This window comes from Nerophis ophidion, linkage group LG11 (assembly GCF_033978795.1).
Source record: "Nerophis ophidion isolate RoL-2023_Sa linkage group LG11, RoL_Noph_v1.0, whole genome shotgun sequence".
NCBI classification, from domain to species: domain Eukaryota; kingdom Metazoa; phylum Chordata; class Actinopteri; order Syngnathiformes; family Syngnathidae; genus Nerophis; species Nerophis ophidion.
The window spans coordinates 30,165,783-30,188,155 of NC_084621.1; positions in this window are offsets into that span (position 1 = coordinate 30,165,783).

Here is a 22,373-nt window from a genome sequence, read left to right on the forward strand (position 1 = left end):
TTTCGAGTAAAACTCCCAAAGATGCATTATTTCAGGCATTATTAGCCATTTTTCATGTGTGGTGTAGGAGTTATGTTTAAGTAACTGTCATATTGAGTGTTACAGTATACAGTCATATTGAATAAAACCTAATTTTTGTATTTGCAAACCATAGAAAAGCAACTGTATCTAGTAAAACTCACATGGATTCAATATCACAGGCATTTTTAGACAATTTGCACGTTTGGATTAGGAATTATGTTGGAATACATTTTTATTGCTTTTTTCGCATTATCTCAGGATTCTAAGTACATTACTGTCAAATTGAGTAACAAATCAAATTTTGTTTTTGCAAACCTCACCAAATGTTTTTTTTCTGGAAAACTCTCGAAGATGCATGTCTTCAGGCATTATTAGACTATTTGCATGTGTATTTTTGGAGTTATGTTTCAAAAAATGTCATTTTGAGTGTGACCAATATGAGGCCAGTAAAATCTAATATTTGTATTTGTCAACCTTTTCAAAATACCTGATTCTGCTAAAACTTGCATAAATTCAATATTAAAGGCTTTTTAAGACAAATTTCATATTTGGTTTTGGAGTTATGATTATAAACCTTTCATATTTAGTATGACAGTTACACTGTTATATTGAATAAAAAAACTAATTTGTGTCTTTGCAAACCTTACAAAAGATCATTTTTCTAGTAAAACTAACAAAAAAACATATCTCTGGGCATTATTAGCCATTTTGCATGCGTTGTTTAGAAGTTATGTTTGAATACATTTTTATTGCTTTTTTCGCATTATCTCAGGATTCTAAGACTATTATAGTCATATTGAGTAAAAAACTACTTTTTGCATTTGCAAGATTTAAAAAAGCATATGTTTCTAGTAAAACTCCCAAAGATGCATTATTTCAGGCATTATTAGCCATTTTTAATGTGTGGTGTAGGAGTTATGTTTAAATAACTGTCATATTGAGTGTTATTGTATACAATCATATTGATTAAAACCTCATTTTTGTATTTGCAAACCATTGAAAAACAACTGTATCTAGTAAAACTCACATGTATTGAGTATCACAGGCATTTTTAGACATTTTGCACGTTTGGATTAGGAATTATGTTGGAATATATTTTTAGTGCTTTTTTCGCATTATCTCAGGATTCTAAGTACATTACTGTCAAATTGAGTAACAAATCAAATTTTTTTTTTGCAAACCTTACCAAATGTTTTTTTTTCTGGAAAACTCTCGAAGATGCATTTCTTTAGGCATTATTAGACTATTTGCATGTGTATTTTTGGAGTTATGTTTCAAAAAATTTCATTTTGAGTGTGACCAATATGAGGCCAGTAAAATCTAATATTTGTATTTGTCAACCTTTCCAAAATACCTGATTCTGCTAAAACTTACATAAATTCAATATTAAAGGCTTTTTAAGACAGATTTCATATTTGGTTTTGGAGTTATGATTATAAACCTTTCATATTTAGTATGACAGTTACAGTGTTATATTGAATAAAAAAACTAACTTGTGTCTTTGCAAACCTTACAAAAGATCATTTGCTAGTAAAACTAACAAAAAAACATTACTCTGGGCATTATTAGCCATTTTGCATGTGTTGTTTAGAAGTTATGTTTGAATACATTTTTATTGCTTTTTTCGCATTATCTCAGGATTCTAAGACTATTGTAGTCATATTGATTAAAAAACTACTTTTTGCATTTGCAAGATTTAAAAAAGCATATGTTTCTAGTAAAACTCCCAAAGCTGCATTATTTCAGGCATTATTAGCCATTTTTAATGTGTGGTTTAGGAGTTATGTTTAAATAACTGTCATATTGAGTGTTACAGTATACAGTCATATTGATTAAAACCTCATTTTTGTATTTGCAAACCATTGAAAAACAACTGTATCTAGTAAAACTCACATGTATTGAATATCACAGGCATTTTTAGACATTTTGCACGTTTGGATTAGGAATTATGTTGGAATACATTTTTATTGCTTTTTTCGCATTATCTCAGGATTCTAAGTACATTACTGTCAAATTGAGTAACAAATCAAATTTTGTTTTTGCAAACCTTACCAAATGTTTTTTTTCTGGAAAACTCTCGAAGATGCATTTCTTCAGGCATTATTAGACTATTTGCATGTGTATTTTTGGAGTTATGTTTCAAAAAATGTCATTTTGAGTGTGACCAATATGAGGCCAGTAAAATCTAATATTTGTATTTGTCAACCTTTCCAAAATACCTGATTCTGCTAAAACTTACATAAATTCAATATTAAAGGCTTTTTAAGACACATTTCATATTTGGTTTTGGAGTTATGATTATAAACCTTTCATATTTAGTATGACAGTTACAGTGTTATATTGAATAAAAAAACTAACTTGTGTCTTTGCAAACCTTACAAAAGATCATTTGCTAGTAAAACTAACAAAAAAACATTACTCTGGGCATTATTAGCCATTTTGCATGTGTTGTTTAGAAGTTATGTTTGAATACATTTTTATTGCTCTTTTCGCATTATCTCAGGATTCTAAGACTATTATAGTCATATTGAGTAAAAAACTACTTTTTGCATTTGCAAGATTTAAAAAAGCATATGTTTCGAGTAAAACTCCCAAAGATGCATTATTTCAGGCATTATTAGCCATTTTTCATGTGTGGTGTAGGAGTTATGTTTAAATAACTGTCATATTGAGTGTTACAGCGTACAGTCACATTGAGTAAAACCTCATTTTTGTATTTGCAAACCATAGAAAAACAACTGTATCTAGTAAAACTCACATGTATTCAATATCACAGGCATTTTTAGACATTTTGCACGTTTGGATTAGGAATTATGTTGGAATACATTTGTATTGCTTTTTTCGCATTATCTCAGAATTCTAAGTACTTTTTTCTCGAATTGAGTAACAAATCAAATTTTGTTTTTGCAAACCTTACCAAATGTTTTTTTTTTTCAGGAAAACTCTTGAAGATGCATTTCTTCAGGCATTATTAGACATTTTGCATGTGTATTTTTGGAGTTATGTTTCAAAAACTGTCATTTTGAGTGTGACCAATATGAGGCCAGTAAAATCTAATATTTGTATTTGTGATTCTTTCCAAAATACCTGATTCTGGTAGAACTTACATAAATTCAATATTAAAGGCTGTTTAAGACCATCCATCCATCCATCATCTTCCGCTTATCCGAGGTCGGGTCGCGGGGGCAACAGCCTAAGCAGGGAAACCCAGACTTCCCTCTCCCCAGCCACTTCGTCTAGCTCTTCCCGGGGGATCCCGAGGCGTTCCCAGGCCAGCCGGGAGACATAGTCTTCCCAACGTGTCCTGGGTCTTCCCCGTGGCCTCCTACCAGTTGGACGTGCCCTAAACACCTCCCTAGGGAGGCGTTCGGGTGGCATCCTGACCAGATGCCCGAACCACCTCATCTGGCTCCTCTCGATGTGGAGGAGCAGCGGCTTTACTTTGAGTTCCTCCCGGATGGCAGAGCTTCTCACCCTATCTCTAAGGGAGAGCCCCGCCACACGGCGGAGGAAACTCATTTCGGCCGCTTGTACCCGTGATCTTATCCTTTCGGTCATGACCCAAAGCTCATGACCATAGGTGAGGATGGGAACGTAGATCGACCGGTAAATTGAGAGCTTTGCCTTCCGGCTCAGCTCCTTCTTCACCACAACGGATCGGTACAACGTCCGCATTACTGAAGACGCCGCACCGATCCGCCTGTCGATCTCACGATCCACTCTTCCCTCACTCGTGAACAAGACTCCTAGGTACTTGAACTCCTCCACTTGGGGCAGGGTCTCCTCCCCAACCCGGAGATGGCACTCCACCCTTTTCCGGGCGAGAACCATGGACTCGGACTTGGAGGTGCTGATTCTCATTCCGGTCGCTTCACACTCGGCTGCGAACCGATCCAGCGAGAGCTGAAGATCCCGGTCAGATGAAGCCATCAGGACCACATCATCTGCAAAAAGCAGAGAACTAATCCTGCGGTTACCAAACCGGAACCCCTCAACGCCTTGACTGCGCCTAGAAATTCTGTCCATAAAAGTTATGAACAGAATCGGTGACAAAGGACAGCCTTGGCGGAGTCCAACCCTCACTGGAAATGTGTTCGACTTACTGCCGGCAATGCGAACCAAGCTCTGGCACTGATCGTACAGGGAACGGACCGCCACAATAAGACAGTCCGATACCCCATACTCTCTGAGCACTCCCCACAGGAGTTCCCGAGGGACACGGTCGAATGCCTTCTCCAAGTCCACAAAGCACATATAGACTGGTTGGGCAAACTCCCATGCACCCTCAAGAACCCTGCCGAGAGTATAGAGCTGGTCCACAGTTCCGCGACCAGGACGAAAACCACACTGTTCCTCCTGAATCCGAGGTTCGACTATCCGACGTAGCCTCCTCTCCAGTACACCTGAATAAACCTTACCGGGAAGGCTGAGGAGTGTGATCCCACGATAGTTGGAACACACCCTCCGGTCCCCCTTCTTAAAGAGAGGAACCACCACCCCGGTCTGCCAATCCAGAGGTACCAGAGGTTTAAGACAAATTTCATATTTGGTTTTGGAGTTATGATTATAAACCTTTCATATTTAGTATGACAGTTACACTGTTATATTGAATAAAAAAACTAATTTGTGTCTTTGCAAACCTTACAAAAGATCATTTTTCTAGTACAACTAACAAAAAAACATATCTCTGGGCATTATTAGCCATTTTGCATGTGTTGTTTAGAAGTTGTGTTTGAATACATTTTTATTGCTTTTTTCGCATTATCTCAGGATTCTAAGACTATTATAGTCATATTGAGTAAAAAACTACTTTTTATATTTGCAAGATTTAAAAAGCATATGTTTCTAGTAAAACTCCCAAAGCTGCATTATTTCAGGCATTATTAGCCATTTTTAATGTGTGGAGTAGGAGTTATGTTTAAATAACTGTCATATTGAGTGTTACAGTATACAGTCATATTGATTAAAACCTCATTTTTGTATTTGCAAACCATTGAAAAACAACTGTATCTAGTGAAACTCACATGTATTGAATATCACAGGCATTTTTAGACATTTTGCACGTTTGGATTAGGAATTATGTTGGAATACATTTTTATTGCTTTTTTCGCATTATCTCAGGATTCTAAGTACATTACTGTCAAATTGAGTAACAAATCAAATTTTGTTTTTGCAAACCTTACCAAATGTTTTTTTTCTGGAAAACTCTCGAAGATGCATTTCTTCAGGCATTATTAGACTATTTGCATGTGTATTTTTGGAGTTATGTTTCAAAAAATGTCATTTTGAGTGTGACCAATATGAGGCCAGTAAAATCTAATATTTGTATTTGTCAACCTTTCCAAAATACCTGATTCTGCTAAAACTTACATAAATTCAATATTAAAGGCTTTTTAAGAGAAATTTCATATTTGGTTTTGGAGTTATGATTATAAACCCTTCATATTTAGTATGACAGTTACACTGTTATATTGAATAAAAAAACTAATTTGTGTCCTTGCAAACCTTACAAAAGATATTTTTTCTAGTAAAACTAACAAAAAAACATATCTCTGGGCATTATTAGCCATTTTGCATGTGTTGTTTAGAAGTTATGTTTGAATACATTTTTATTGCTTTCTTCGCATTATCTCAGGATTCTAAGGCTATTATAGTCATATTGAGTAAAAAACCACTTTTTGCATTTGCAAGATTTAAAAAAGCATATGTTTCGAGTAAAACTCCCAAAGATGCATTATTTCAGGCATTATTAGCCATTTTTCATGTGTGGTGTAGGAGTTATGTTTAAATAACTGTCATATTGAGTGTTACAGTGTACAGTCACGTTGAGTAAAACCTCATTTTTGTATTTGCAAACCATAGAAAAACAACTGTATCTAGTAAAACTCACATGTATTCAATATCACAGGCATTTTTAGACATTTTGCACGTTTGGATTAGGAATTATGTTGGAATACATTTTTATTGCTTTTTTCGCATTATCTCAGGATTCTAAGTACATTACTGTCAAATTGAGTAACAAATCAAATTTTGTTTTTGCAAACCTTACCAAATGTTTTTTTTTCAGGAAAACTCTTGAAGATGCATTTCTTCAGGCATTATTAGACATTTTGCATGTGTATTTTTGGAGTTATGTTTCAAAAACTGTCATTTTGAGTGTGACCAATATGAGGCCAGTAAAATCTAATATTTGTATTTGTGATTCTTTCCAAAATACCTGATTCTGGTAGAACTTACATAAGTTCAATATTACAGGCTGTTTAAGACAAATTTCATATTTGGTTTTGGAGTTATGATTATAAACCTTTCATATTTAGTATGACAGTTACACTGTTATATTGAATAAAAAAACTAATTTGTGTCTTTGCAAACCTTACAAAAGATCATTGTTCTAGTACAACTAACAAAAAAACATATCTCTGGGCATTATTAGCCATTTTGCATGTGTTGTTTAGAAGTTGTGTTTGAATACATTTTTATTGCTTTTTTCGCATTATCTCAGGATTCTAAGACTATTATAGTCATATTGAGTAAAAAACTACTTTTTGCATTTGCAAGATTTAAAAAAGCATATGTTTCTAGTAAAACTCCCAAAGATGCATTATTTCAGGCATTATTAGCCATTTTTAATGTGTGGTGTAGGAGTTATGTTTAAATAACTGTCATATTGAGTGTTACAGTATAAAGTCATATTGATTAAAACCTCATTTTTGTATTTGCAAACCATTGAAAAACAACTGTATCTAGTAAAACTCACATGTATTGAATATCACAGGCATTTTTAGACATTTTGCACGTTTGGATTAGGAATTATGTTGGAATACATTTTTATTGCTTTTTTCGCATTATCTCAGGATTCTAAGTACATTACTGTCAAATTGAGTAACAAATCAAATTTTGTTTTTGCAAACCTTACCAAATATTTTTTTTCTGGAAAACTCTCAAAGATGCATTTCTTCAGGCATTATTAGACTATTTGCATGTGTATTTTTGGAGTTATGTTTCAAAAAATGTCATTTTGAGTGTGACCAATATGAGGCCAGTAAAATCTAATATTTGTATTTGTCAACCTTTCCAAAATACCTGATTCTGCTAAAACTTACATAAATTCAATATTAAAGGCTTTTTAAGACACATTTCATATTTGGTTTTGGAGTTATGATTATAAACCCTTCATATTTAGTATGACAGTTACACTGTTATATTGAATAAAAAAACTAATTTGTGTCTTTGCAAACCTTACAAAAGATCATTTTTCTAGTAAAACTAACAAAAAAACATATCTCTGGGCATTATTAGCCATTTTGCATGTGTTGTTTAGAAGTTATGTTTGAATACATTTTATTGCTTTTTTCGCATTATCTCAGGATTCTAAGACTATTATAGTCATATTGAGTAAAAAACTACTTTTTGCATTTGCAAGATTTAAAAAAGCATATGTTTCTAGTAAAACTCCCAAAGATGCATTATTTCAGGCATTATTAGCCATTTTTAATGTGTGGTGTAGGAGTTATGTTTAAATAACTGTCATATTGAGTGTTACAGTATACAGTCATATTCATTAAAACCTCATTTTTGTATTTGCAAACCATTGAAAAACAACTGTATCTAGTAAAACTAACATGTATTCAATATCACAGGCATTTTTAGACATTTTGCACGTTTGGATTAGGAATTATGTTGGAATACATTTTTATTGCTTTTTTCGCATTATCTCAGGATTCTAAGTACATTACTGTCAAATTGAGTAAAAAAATCAAATTTTGTTTTTGCAAACCTTACCAAATGTTTTTTTTTCTGGAAAACTCTCGAAGATGCATTTCTTCAGGCATTATTAGACTATTTGCATGTGTATTTTTGGAGTTATGTTTCAAAAAATGTCATTTTGAGTGTGACCAATATGAGGCCAGTAAAATCTAATATTTGTATTTGTCAACCTTTCCAAAATACCTGATTCTGCTAAAACCTACATAAATTCAATATTAAAGGCTTTTTAAGACACATTTCATATTTGGTTTTGGAGTTATGATTATAAACCTTTCATATTTAGTATGACAGTTACAGTGTTATATTGAATAAAAAAACTAACTTGTGTCTTTGCAAACCTTACAAAAGATCATTTTTCTAGTAAAACTAACAAAAAACATTACTCTGGGCATTATTAGCCATTTTGCATGTGTTGTTTAGAAGTTGTGTTTGAATACATTTTTATTGCTTTTTTCGCATTATCTCAGGATTCTAAGACTATTATAGTCATATTGAGTAAAAAACTACTTTTTATATTTGCAAGATTTAAAAAGCATATGTTTCTAGTAAAACTCCCAAAGCTGCATTATTTCAGGCATTATTAGCCATTTTTAATGTGTGGAGTAGGAGTTATGTTTAAATAACTGTCATATTGAGTGTTACAGTATACAGTCATATTGATTAAAACCTCATTTTTGTATTTGCAAACCATTGAAAAACAACTGTATCTAGTGAAACTCACATGTATTGAATATCACAGGCATTTTTAGACATTTTGCACGTTTGGATTAGGAATTATGTTGGAATACATTTTTATTGCTTTTTTCGCATTATCTCAGGATTCTAAGTACATTACTGTCAAATTGAGTAACAAATCAAATTTTGTTTTTGCAAACCTTACCAAATGTTTTTTTTCTGGAAAACTCTCGAAGATGCATTTCTTCAGGCATTATTAGACTATTTGCATGTGTATTTTTGGAGTTATGTTTCAAAAAATGTCATTTTGAGTGTGACCAATATGAGGCCAGTAAAATCTAATATTTGTATTTGTCAACCTTTCCAAAATACCTGATTCTGCTAAAACTTACATAAATTCAATATTAAAGGCTTTTTAAGACAAATTTCATATTTGGTTTTGGAGTTATGATTTTAAACCCTTCATATTTAGTATGACAGTTACACTGTTATATTGAATAAAAAAACTAATTTGTGTCCTTGCAAACCTTACAAAAGATATTTTTTCTAGTAAAACTAACAAAAAAACATATCTCTGGGCATTATTAGCCATTTTGCATGTGTTGTTTAGAAGTTATGTTTGAATACATTTTTATTGCTTTCTTCGCATTATCTCAGGATTCTAAGGCTATTATAGTCATATTGAGTAAAAAACCACTTTTTGCATTTGCAAGATTTAAAAAAGCATATGTTTCGAGTAAAACTCCCAAAGATGCATTATTTCAGGCATTATTAGCCATTTTTCATGTGTGGTGTAGGAGTTATGTTTAAATAACTGTCATATTGAGTGTTACAGTGTACAGTCACGTTGAGTAAAACCTCATTTTTGTATTTGCAAACCATAGAAAAACAACTGTATCTAGTAAAACTCACATGTATTCAATATCACAGGCATTTTTAGACATTTTGCACGTTTGGATTAGGAATTATGTTGGAATACATTTTTATTGCTTTTTTCGCATTATCTCAGGATTCTAAGTACATTACTGTCAAATTGAGTAACAAATCAAATTTTGTTTTTGCAAACCTTACCAAATGTTTTTTTTTCAGGAAAACTCTTGAAGATGCATTTCTTCAGGCATTATTAGACATTTTGCATGTGTATTTTTGGAGTTATGTTTCAAAAACTGTCATTTTGAGTGTGACCAATATGAGGCCAGTAAAATCTAATATTTGTATTTGTGATTCTTTCCAAAATACCTGATTCTGGTAGAACTTACATAAGTTCAATATTACAGGCTGTTTAAGACAAATTTCATATTTGGTTTTGGAGTTATGATTATAAACCTTTCATATTTAGTATGACAGTTACACTGTTATATTGAATAAAAAAACTAATTTGTGTCTTTGCAAACCTTACAAAAGATCATTGTTCTAGTACAACTAACAAAAAAACATATCTCTGGGCATTATTAGCCATTTTGCATGTGTTGTTTAGAAGTTGTGTTTGAATACATTTTTATTGCTTTTTTCGCATTATCTCAGGATTCTAAGACTATTATAGTCATATTGAGTAAAAAACTACTTTTTGCATTTGCAAGATTTAAAAAAGCATATGTTTCTAGTAAAACTCCCAAAGATGCATTATTTCAGGCATTATTAGCCATTTTTAATGTGTGGTGTAGGAGTTATGTTTAAATAACTGTCATATTGAGTGTTACAGTATAAAGTCATATTGATTAAAACCTCATTTTTGTATTTGCAAACCATTGAAAAACAACTGTATCTAGTAAAACTCACATGTATTGAATATCACAGGCATTTTTAGACATTTTGCACGTTTGGATTAGGAATTATGTTGGAATACATTTTTATTGCTTTTTTCGCATTATCTCAGGATTCTAAGTACATTACTGTCAAATTGAGTAACAAATCAAATTTTGTTTTTGCAAACCTTACCAAATATTTTTTTTCTGGAAAACTCTCAAAGATGCATTTCTTCAGGCATTATTAGACTATTTGCATGTGTATTTTTGGAGTTATGTTTCAAAAAATGTCATTTTGAGTGTGACCAATATGAGGCCAGTAAAATCTAATATTTGTATTTGTCAACCTTTCCAAAATACCTGATTCTGCTAAAACTTACATAAATTCAATATTAAAGGCTTTTTAAGACAAATTTCATATTTGGTTTTGGAGTTATGATTATAAACCCTTCATATTTAGTATGACAGTTACACTGTTATATTGAATAAAAAAACTAATTTGTGTCTTTGCAAACCTTACAAAAGATCATTTTTCTAGTAAAACTAACAAAAAAACATATCTCTGGGCATTATTAGCCATTTTGCATGTGTTGTTTAGAAGTTATGTTTGAATACATTTTATTGCTTTTTTCGCATTATCTCAGGATTCTAAGACTATTATAGTCATATTGAGTAAAAAACTACTTTTTGCATTTGCAAGATTTAAAAAAGCATATGTTTCTAGTAAAACTCCCAAAGATGCATTATTTCAGGCATTATTAGCCATTTTTAATGTGTGGTGTAGGAGTTATGTTTAAATAACTGTCATATTGAGTGTTACAGTATACAGTCATATTCATTAAAACCTCATTTTTGTATTTGCAAACCATTGAAAAACAACTGTATCTAGTAAAACTAACATGTATTCAATATCACAGGCATTTTTAGACATTTTGCACGTTTGGATTAGGAATTATGTTGGAATACATTTTTATTGCTTTTTTCGCATTATCTCAGGATTCTAAGTACATTACTGTCAAATTGAGTAAAAAAATCAAATTTTGTTTTTGCAAACCTTACCAAATGTTTTTTTTTCTGGAAAACTCTCGAAGATGCATTTCTTCAGGCATTATTAGACTATTTGCATGTGTATTTTTGGAGTTATGTTTCAAAAAATGTCATTTTGAGTGTGACCAATATGAGGCCAGTAAAATCTAATATTTGTATTTGTCAACCTTTCCAAAATACCTGATTCTGCTAAAACCTACATAAATTCAATATTAAAGGCTTTTTAAGACACATTTCATATTTGGTTTTGGAGTTATGATTATAAACCTTTCATATTTAGTATGACAGTTACAGTGTTATATTGAATAAAAAAACTAACTTGTGTCTTTGCAAACCTTACAAAAGATCATTTTTCTAGTAAAACTAACAAAAAACATTACTCTGGGCATTATTAGCCATTTTGCATGTGTTGTTTAGAAGTTGTGTTTGAATACATTTTTATTGCTTTTTTCGCATTATCTCAGGATTCTAAGACTATTATAGTCATATTGAGTAAAAAACTACTTTTTATATTTGCAAGATTTAAAAAGCATATGTTTCTAGTAAAACTCCCAAAGCTGCATTATTTCAGGCATTATTAGCCATTTTTAATGTGTGGAGTAGGAGTTATGTTTAAATAACTGTCATATTGAGTGTTACAGTATACAGTCATATTGATTAAAACCTCATTTTTGTATTTGCAAACCATTGAAAAACAACTGTATCTAGTGAAACTCACATGTATTGAATATCACAGGCATTTTTAGACATTTTGCACGTTTGGATTAGGAATTATGTTGGAATACATTTTTATTGCTTTTTTCGCATTATCTCAGGATTCTAAGTACATTACTGTCAAATTGAGTAACAAATCAAATTTTGTTTTTGCAAACCTTACCAAATGTTTTTTTTCTGGAAAACTCTCGAAGATGCATTTCTTCAGGCATTATTAGACTATTTGCATGTGTATTTTTGGAGTTATGTTTCAAAAAATGTCATTTTGAGTGTGACCAATATGAGGCCAGTAAAATCTAATATTTGTATTTGTCAACCTTTCCAAAATACCTGATTCTGCTAAAACTTACATAAATTCAATATTAAAGGCTTTTTAAGACAAATTTCATATTTGGTTTTGGAGTTATGATTATAAACCCTTCATATTTAGTATGACAGTTACACTGTTATATTGAATAAAAAAACTAATTTGTGTCCTTGCAAACCTTACAAAAGATATTTTTTCTAGTAAAACTAACAAAAAAACATATCTCTGGGCATTATTAGCCATTTTGCATGTGTTGTTTAGAAGTTATGTTTGAATACATTTTTATTGCTTTCTTCGCATTATCTCAGGATTCTAAGGCTATTATAGTCATATTGAGTAAAAAACCACTTTTTGCATTTGCAAGATTTAAAAAAGCATATGTTTCGAGTAAAACTCCCAAAGATGCATTATTTCAGGCATTATTAGCCATTTTTCATGTGTGGTGTAGGAGTTATGTTTAAATAACTGTCATATTGAGTGTTACAGTGTACAGTCACGTTGAGTAAAACCTCATTTTTGTATTTGCAAACCATAGAAAAACAACTGTATCTAGTAAAACTCACATGTATTCAATATCACAGGCATTTTTAGACATTTTGCACGTTTGGATTAGGAATTATGTTGGAATACATTTTTATTGCTTTTTTCGCATTATCTCAGGATTCTAAGTACATTACTGTCAAATTGAGTAACAAATCAAATTTTGTTTTTGCAAACCTTACCAAATGTTTTTTTTTCAGGAAAACTCTTGAAGATGCATTTCTTCAGGCATTATTAGACATTTTGCATGTGTATTTTTGGAGTTATGTTTCAAAAACTGTCATTTTGAGTGTGACCAATATGAGGCCAGTAAAATCTAATATTTGTATTTGTGATTCTTTCCAAAATACCTGATTCTGGTAGAACTTACATAAGTTCAATATTACAGGCTGTTTAAGACAAATTTCATATTTGGTTTTGGAGTTATGATTATAAACCTTTCATATTTAGTATGACAGTTACACTGTTATATTGAATAAAAAAACTAATTTGTGTCTTTGCAAACCTTACAAAAGATAATTGTTCTAGTACAACTAACAAAAAAACATATCTCTGGGCATTATTAGCCATTTTGCATGTGTTGTTTAGAAGTTGTGTTTGAATACATTTTTATTGCTTTTTTCGCATTATCTCAGGATTCTAAGACTATTATAGTCATATTGAGTAAAAAACTACTTTTTGCATTTGCAAGATTTAAAAAAGCATATGTTTCTAGTAAAACTCCCAAAGATGCATTATTTCAGGCATTATTAGCCATTTTTAATGTGTGGTGTAGGAGTTATGTTTAAATAACTGTCATATTGAGTGTTACAGTATAAAGTCATATTGATTAAAACCTCATTTTTGTATTTGCAAACCATTGAAAAACAACTGTATCTAGTAAAACTCACATGTATTGAATATCACAGGCATTTTTAGACATTTTGCACGTTTGGATTAGGAATTATGTTGGAATACATTTTTATTGCTTTTTTCGCATTATCTCAGGATTCTAAGTACATTACTGTCAAATTGAGTAACAAATCAAATTTTGTTTTTGCAAACCTTACCAAATATTTTTTTTCTGGAAAACTCTCAAAGATGCATTTCTTCAGGCATTATTAGACTATTTGCATGTGTATTTTTGGAGTTATGTTTCAAAAAATGTCATTTTGAGTGTGACCAATATGAGGCCAGTAAAATCTAATATTTGTATTTGTCAACCTTTCCAAAATACCTGATTCTGCTAAAACCTACATAAATTCAATATTAAAGGCTTTTTAAGACACATTTCATATTTGGTTTTGGAGTTATGATTATAAACCTTTCATATTTAGTATGACAGTTACAGTGTTATATTGAATAAAAAAACTAACTTGTGTCTTTGCAAACCTTACAAAAGATCATTTTTCTAGTAAAACTAACAAAAAACATTACTCTGGGCATTATTAGCCATTTTGCATGTGTTGTTTAGAAGTTATGTTTGAATACATTTTTATTGCTCTTTTCGCATTATCTCAGGATTCTAAGGCTATTATAGTCATATTGAGTAAAAAACCACTTTTTGCATCTGCAAGATTTAAAAAAGCATATGTTTCGAGTAAAACTCCCAAAGATGCATTATTTCAGGCATTATTAGCCATTTTTCATGTGTGGTGTAGGAGTTATGTTTAAATAACTGTCATATTGAGTGTTACAGTATACAGTCATATTGAGTAAAACCTCATTTTTGTATTTGCAAACCATTGAAAAACAACTGTATCTAGTAAAACTCACATGTATTCAATATCACAGGCATTTTTAGTCATTTTGCACGTTTGGATTAGGAGTTATGTTGGAATACATTTTTATTGCTTTTTTCGCATTATCTCAGGATTCTAAGTACATTTTTGTCGAATTGAGTAACAAATCAAATTTTGTTTTTGCAAACCTTACCAAATGTTTTTTTTTTTCAGGAAAAATCTTGAAGATGCATTTCTTCAGGCATTATTAGACTATTTGCCTGTGTATTTTTGTAGTTATGTTTCAAAAAATGTCATTTTGAGTGTGACCAATATGAGGCCAGTAAAATCTAATATTTGTATTTGTCAACCTTTCCAAAATACCTGATTCTGCTAAAACTTACATAAATTCAATATTAAAGGCTTTTTAAGACAAATTTCATATTTGGTTTTGGAGTTATGATTATAAACCCTTCATATTTAGTATGACAGTTACACTGTTATACTGAATAAAAAAACTAATTTGTGTCTTTGCAAACCTTACAAAAGACCACTTTTCTAGTAAAACTAACAAAAAAAACATATCTCTGGGCATTATTAGCCATTTTGCATGTGTTGTTTAGAAGTTATGTTTGAATACATTTTATTGCTTTTTTCGCATTATCTCAGGATTCTAAGACTATTATAGTCATATTGAGTAAAAAACTACTTTTTGCATTTGCAAGATTTAAAAAAGCATATGTTTCTAGTAAAACTCCCAAAGATGCATTATTTCAGGCATTATTGGCCATTTTTAATGTGTGGTTTAGGAGTTATGTTTAAATAACTGTCATATTGAGTGTTACAGTATACAGTCATATTGAGTAAAACCTCATTTTTGTATTTGCAAACCATTGAAAAACAACTGTATCTAGTAAAACTCACATGTATTCAATATCACAGGCATTTTTAGACATTTTGCACGTTTGGATTAGGAATTATGTTGGAATACATTTTTATTGCTTTTTTCGCATTATCTCAGGATTCTAAGTACATTTTTGTCGAATTGAGTAACAAATCAAATTTTGTTTTTGCAAACCTTACCAAATGTTTTTTTTTTCAGGAAAACTCTTGAAGATGCATTTCTTCAGGCATTATTAGACATTTTGCATGTGTATTTTTGGAGTTATGTTTCAAAAAATGTCATTTTGAGTGTGACCAATATGAGGCCAGTAAAATCTAATATTTGTATTTGTCAACCTTTTCAAAATACCTGATTCTGCTAAAACTTACATAAATTCAATATTAAAGGCTGTTTAAGACAAATTTCATATTTGGTTTTGGAGTTATGATTATAAACCTTTCATATTTAGTATGACAGTTACACTGTTATATTGAATAAAAAAAACTAATTTGTGTCTTTGCAAACCTTACAAAAGATCATTGTTCTAGTACAACTAACAAAAAAACATATCTCTGGGCATTATTAGCCATTTTGCATGTGTTGTTTAGAAGTTGTGTTTGAATAAATTTTTATTGCTTTTTTCGCATTATCTCAGGATTCTAAGACTATTATAGTCATATTGAGTAAAAAACTACTTTTTGCATTTGCAAGATTTAAAAAAGCATATGTTTCTAGTAAAACTCCCAAAGCTGCATTATTTCAGGCATTATTAGCCATTTTTAATGTGTGGTGTAGGAGTTATGTTTAAATAACTGTCATATTGAGTGTTACAGTATACAGTCATATTGATTAAAACCTCATTTTTGTATTTGCAAACCATTGAAAAACAACTGTAGCTAATAAAACTCACATGTATTGAATATCACAGGCATTTTTAGACATTTTGCACGTTTGGATTAGGAATTATGTTGGAATACATTTTTATTGCTTTTTTCGCATTATCTCAGGATTCTAAGTACATTACTGTCAAATTGAGTAACAAATCAAATTTTGTTTTTGCAAACCTTACCAAATGTTTTTTTTCTGGAAAACTCTTGAAGATGCATTTCTTCAGGCATTATTAGACTATTTGCATGTGTATTTTTGGAGTTATGTTTCAAAAAATGTCATTTTGAGTGTGACCAATATGAGGCCAGTAAAATCTAATATTTGTATTTGTCAACCTTTCCAAAATACCTGATTCTGCTAAAACTTACATAAATTCAATATTAAAGACTTTTTAAGACAAATTTCATATTTGGTTTTGGAGTTATGATTATAAACCCTTCATATTTAGTATGACAGTTACACTGTTATATTGAATAAAAAAACTAGTTTGTGTCTTTGCAAACCTTACAAAAGATCATTTTTCTAGTAAAACTAACAAAAAAACATATCTCTGGGCATTATTAGCCATTTTGCATGTGTTGTTTTGAAGTTATGTTTGAATACATTTTTATTGCTTTTTTCGCATTATCTCAGGATTCTAAGACTATTATAGTCATATTGAGTAAAAAACTACTTTTTGCATTTGCAAGATTTAAAAAAGCATATGTTTCTAGTAAAACTCCCAAAGATGCATTATTTCAGGCATTATTAGCCATTTTTAATGTGTGGTGTAGGAGTTATGTTTAAATAACTGTCATATTGAGTGTTACAGTATACAGTCATATTGATTAAAACCTCATTTTTGTATTTGCAAACCATTGAAAAACAACTGTATCTAGTAAAACTCACATGTATTGAATATCACAGGCATTTTTAGACATTTTGCACGTTTGGATTAGGAATTATGTTGGAATACATTTTTATTGCTTTTTTCGCATTATCTCAGGATTCTAAGTACATTACTGTCAAATTGAGTAACAAATCAAATTTTGTTTTTGCAAACCTTACCAAATGTTTTTTTTTTCAGGAAAACTCTCGAAGATGCATTTCTTCAGGCATTATTAGACATTTTGCATGTGTATTTTTGGAGTTATGTTTCAAAAACTGTCATTTTGAGTGTGACCAATATGAGGCCAGTAAAATCTAATATTTGTATTTGTGATTCTTTCCAAAATACCTGATTCTGGTAGAACTTACATAAATTCAATATTAAAGGCTGTTTAAGACAAATTTCATATTTGGTTTTGGAGTTATGATTATAAACCTTTCATATTTAGTATGACAGTTACACTGTTATATTGAATAAAAAAACTAATTTGTGTCTTTGCAAACCTTACAAAAGATCATTGTTCTAGTACAACTAACAAAAAAACATTTCGCATTATCTCAGGATTCTAAGACTATTATAGTCATATTGAGTAAAAAACTACTTTTTGCATTTGCAAGATTTAAAAAAGCATATGTTTCTAGTAAAACTCCCAAAGATGCATTATTTCAGGCATTATTAGCCATTTTTAATGTGTGGTGTAGGAGTTATGTTTAAATAACTGTCATATTGAGTGTTACAGTATACAGTCATATTGATTAAAACCTCATTTGTGTATTTGCAAACCATTGAAAAACAACTGTATCTAGTAAAACTCACATGTATTGAATATCACAGGCATTTTTAGACATTTTGCACGTTTGGATTAGGAATTATGTTGGAATACATTTTTATTGCTTTTTTCGCATTATCTCAGGATTCTAAGTACATTACTGTCAAATTGAGTAACAAATCAAATTTTGTTTTTGCAAACCTTACCAAATGTTTTTTTTCTGGAAAACTCTCGAAGATGCATTTCTTCAGGCATTATTAGACTATTTGCATGTGTATTTTTGGAGTTATGTTTCAAAAAATGTCATTTTGAGTGTGACCAATATGAGGCCAGTAAAATCTAATATTCGTATTTGTGATTCTTTCCAAAATACCTGATTTTGGTAAAACTTACATAAATTCAATATTAAAGGCTTTTTAAGACAAATTTCATATTTGGTTTTGGAGTTATGATTATAAACCCTTCATATTTAGTATGACAGTTACACTGTTATATTGAATAAAAAAACGAATTTGTGTCTTTGCAAACCTTACAAAAGATAATTTTTCTAGTAAAACTAACAACAAAACATATCTCTGGGCATTATTAGCCATTTTGCATGTGTTGTTTAGAAGTTATGTTTGAATACATTTTATTGCTTTTTTCGCATTATCTCAGGATTCTAAGACTATTATAGTCATATTGAGTAAAAAACTACTTTTTGCATTTGCAAGATTTAAAAAAGCATATGTTTCTAGTAAAACTCCCAAAGCTGCATTATTTCAGGCATTATTAGCCATTTTTAATGTGTGGTTTAGGAGTTATGTTTAAATAACTGTCATATTGAGTGTTACAGTATACAGTCATATTGAGTAAAACCTCATTTTTGTATTTGCAAACCATTGAAAAACAACTGTATCTAGTAAAACTCACATGTATTTAATATCACAGGCATTTTTTGACATTTTGCACGTTTGGATTAGGAATTATGTTGGAATACATTTTTATTGCTTTTTTCGCATTATCTCAGGATTCTAAGTACATTTTTGTCGAATTGAGTAACAAATCAAATTTTGTTTTTGCAAACCTTACCAAATGTTTTTTTTTTCAGGAAAACTCTTGAAGATGCATTTCTTCAGGCATTATTAGACATTTTGCATGTGTATTTTTGGAGTTATGTTTCAAAAAATGTCATTTTGAGTGTGACCAATATGAGGCCAGTAAAATCTAATATTTGTATTTGTCAACCTTTTCAAAATACCTGATTCTGCTAAAACTTACATAAATTCAATATTAAAGGCTGTTTAAGACAAATTTCATATTTGGTTTTGGAGTTATGATTATAAACCTTTCATATTTAGTATGACAGGTACACTGTTATATTGAATAAAAAAACTAATTTGTGTCTTTGCAAACCTTACAAAAGATCATTGTTCTAGTACAACTAACAAAAAAACATATCTCTGGGCATTATTAGCCATTTTGCATGTGTTGTTTAGAAGTTGTGTTTGAATACATTTTTATTGCTTTTTTCGCATTATCTCAGTATTCTAAGACTATTATAGTCATATTGAGTAAAAAACTACTTTTTGCATTTGCAAGATTTAAAAAAGCATATGTTTCTAGTAAAACTCCCAAAGCTGCATTATTTCAGGCATTATTAGCCATTTTTAATGTGTGGTGTAGGAGTTATGTTTAAATAACTGTCATATTGAGTGTTACAGTATACAGTCATATTGATTAAAACCTCATTTTTGTATTTGCAAACCATTGAAAAACAACTGTATCTAGTAAAACTCACATGTATTGAATATCACAGGCATTTTTAGACATTTTGCACGTTTGGATTAGGAATTATGTTGGAATACATTTTTATTGCTTTTTTCGCATTATCTCAGGATTCTAAGTACATTACTGTCAAATTGAGTAACAAATCAAATTTTGTTTTTGCAAACCTTACCAAATGTTTTTTTTTCTGGAAAACTCTCGAAGATGCATTTCTTCAGGCATTTGCATGTGTATTTTTGGAGTTATGTTTCAAAAAATGTCATTTTGAGTGTGACCAATATGAGGCCAGTAAAATCTAATATTTGTATTTGTCAACCTTTCCAAAATACCTGATTCTGCTAAAACTTACATAAATTCAATATTAAAGGCTTTTTAAGACAAATTTCATATTTGGTTTTGGAGTTATGATTATAAACCCTTCATATTTAGTATGACAGTTACACTGTTATATTGAATAAAAAACTAATTTGTGTCTTTGCAAACCTTACAAAAGATCATTTTTCTAGTAAAACTAACAAAAAAAACATATTTCTGGGCATTATTAGCCATTTTGCATGTGTTTTTTAGAAGTTATGTTTGAATACATTTTTATTGCTTTTTTCGCATTATCTCAGGATTCTAAGACTATTATAGTCATATTGAGTAAAAAACTACTTTTTGCATTTGCAAGATTTAAAAAAGCATATGTTTCTAGTAAAACTCCCAAAGATGCATTATTTCAGGCATTATTAGCCATTTTTAATGTGTGGTGTAGGAGTTATGTTTAAATAACTGTCATATTGAGTGTTACAGTATACAGTCATATTGATTAAAACCTCATTTTTGTATTTGCAAACCATTGAAAAACAACTGTATCTAGTAAAACTCACATGTATTGAATATCACAGGCATTTTTAGACATTTTGCACGTTTGGATTAGGAATTATGTTGGAATACATTTTTATTGCTTTTTTCGCATTATCTCAGGATTCTAAGTACATTACTGTCAAATTGAGTAACAAATCAAATTTTGTTTTTGCAAACCTTACCAAATGTTTTTTTTCTGGAAAACTCTCGAAGATGCATTTCTTCAGGCATTATTAGACTATTTGCATGTGTATTTTTGGAGTTATGTTTAAAAAAATGTCATTTTGAGTGTGACCAATATGAGGCCAGTAAAATCTAATATTTGTATTTGTCAACCTTTCCAAAATACCTGATTCTGCTAAAACTTACATGAATTCAATATTAAAGGCTTTTTAAGACAAATTTCATATTTGGTTTTGGAGTTATGATTATAAACCCTTCATATTTAGTATGACAGTTACACTGTTATATTGAATAAAAAAACTAATTTGTGTCTTTGCAAACCTTACAAAAGATCATTTTTCTAGTAAAACTAACAACAAAACATATCTCTGGGCATTATTAGCCATTTTGCATGTGTTGTTTAGAAGTTATGTTTGAATACATTTTATTGCTTTTTTCGCATTATCTCAGGATTCTAAGTACATTTTTGTCGAATTGAGTAACAAATCAAATTTTGTTTTTGCAAACCTTACCAAATGTTTTTTTTTTCAGGAAAACTCTTGAAGATGCATTTCTTCAGGCATTATTAGACATTTTGCATGTGTATTTTTGGAGTTATGTTTCAAAAAATGTCATTTTGAGTGTGACCAATATGAGGCCAGTAAAATCTAATATTTGTATTTGTCAACCTTTTCAAAATACCTGATTCTGCTAAAACTTACATCAATTCAATATTAAAGGCTGTTTAAGACAAATTTCATATTTGGTTTTGGAGTTATGATTATAAACCTTTCATATTTAGTATGACAGGTACACTGTTATATTGAATAAAAAAACTAATTTGTGTCTTTGCAAACCTTACAAAAGATAATTGTTCTAGTACAACTAACAAAAAAACATATCTCTGGGCATTATTAGCCATTTTGCATGTGTTTAGAAGTTGTGTTTGAATACATTTTTATTGCTTTTTTCGCATTATCTCAGGATTCTAAGACTATTATAGTCATATTGAGTAAAAAACTACTTTTTGCATTTGCAAGATTTAAAAAAGCATATGTTTCTAGTAAAACTCCCAAAGCTGCATTATTCAGGCATTATTAGCCATTTTTAATGTGTGGTGTAGGAGTTATGTTTAAATAACTGTCATATTGAGTGTTACAGTATACAGTCATATTGATTAAAACCTCATTTTTGTATTTGCAAACCATTGAAAAACAACTGTATCTAGTAAAACTCACATGTATTGAATATCACAGGCATTTTTAGACATTTTGCACGTTTGGATTAGGAATTATGTTGGAATACATTTTTATTGCTTTTTTCGCATTATCTCAGGATTCTAAGTACATTACTCCCAAATTGAGTAACAAATCAAATTTTGTTTTTGCAAACCTTACCAAATGTTTTTTTTTCTGGAAAACTCTCGAAGATGCATTTCTTCAGGCATTATTAGACTATTTGCATGTGTATTTTTGGAGTTATGTTTCAAAAAATGTCATTTTGAGTGTGACCAATATGAGGCCAGTAAAATCTAATATTTGTATTTGTCAACCTTTCCAAAATACCTGATTCTGCTAAAACTTACATAAATTCAATATTAAAGGCTTTTTAAGACAAATTTCATATTTGGTTTTGGAGTTATGATTATAAACCCTTCATATTTAGTATGACAGT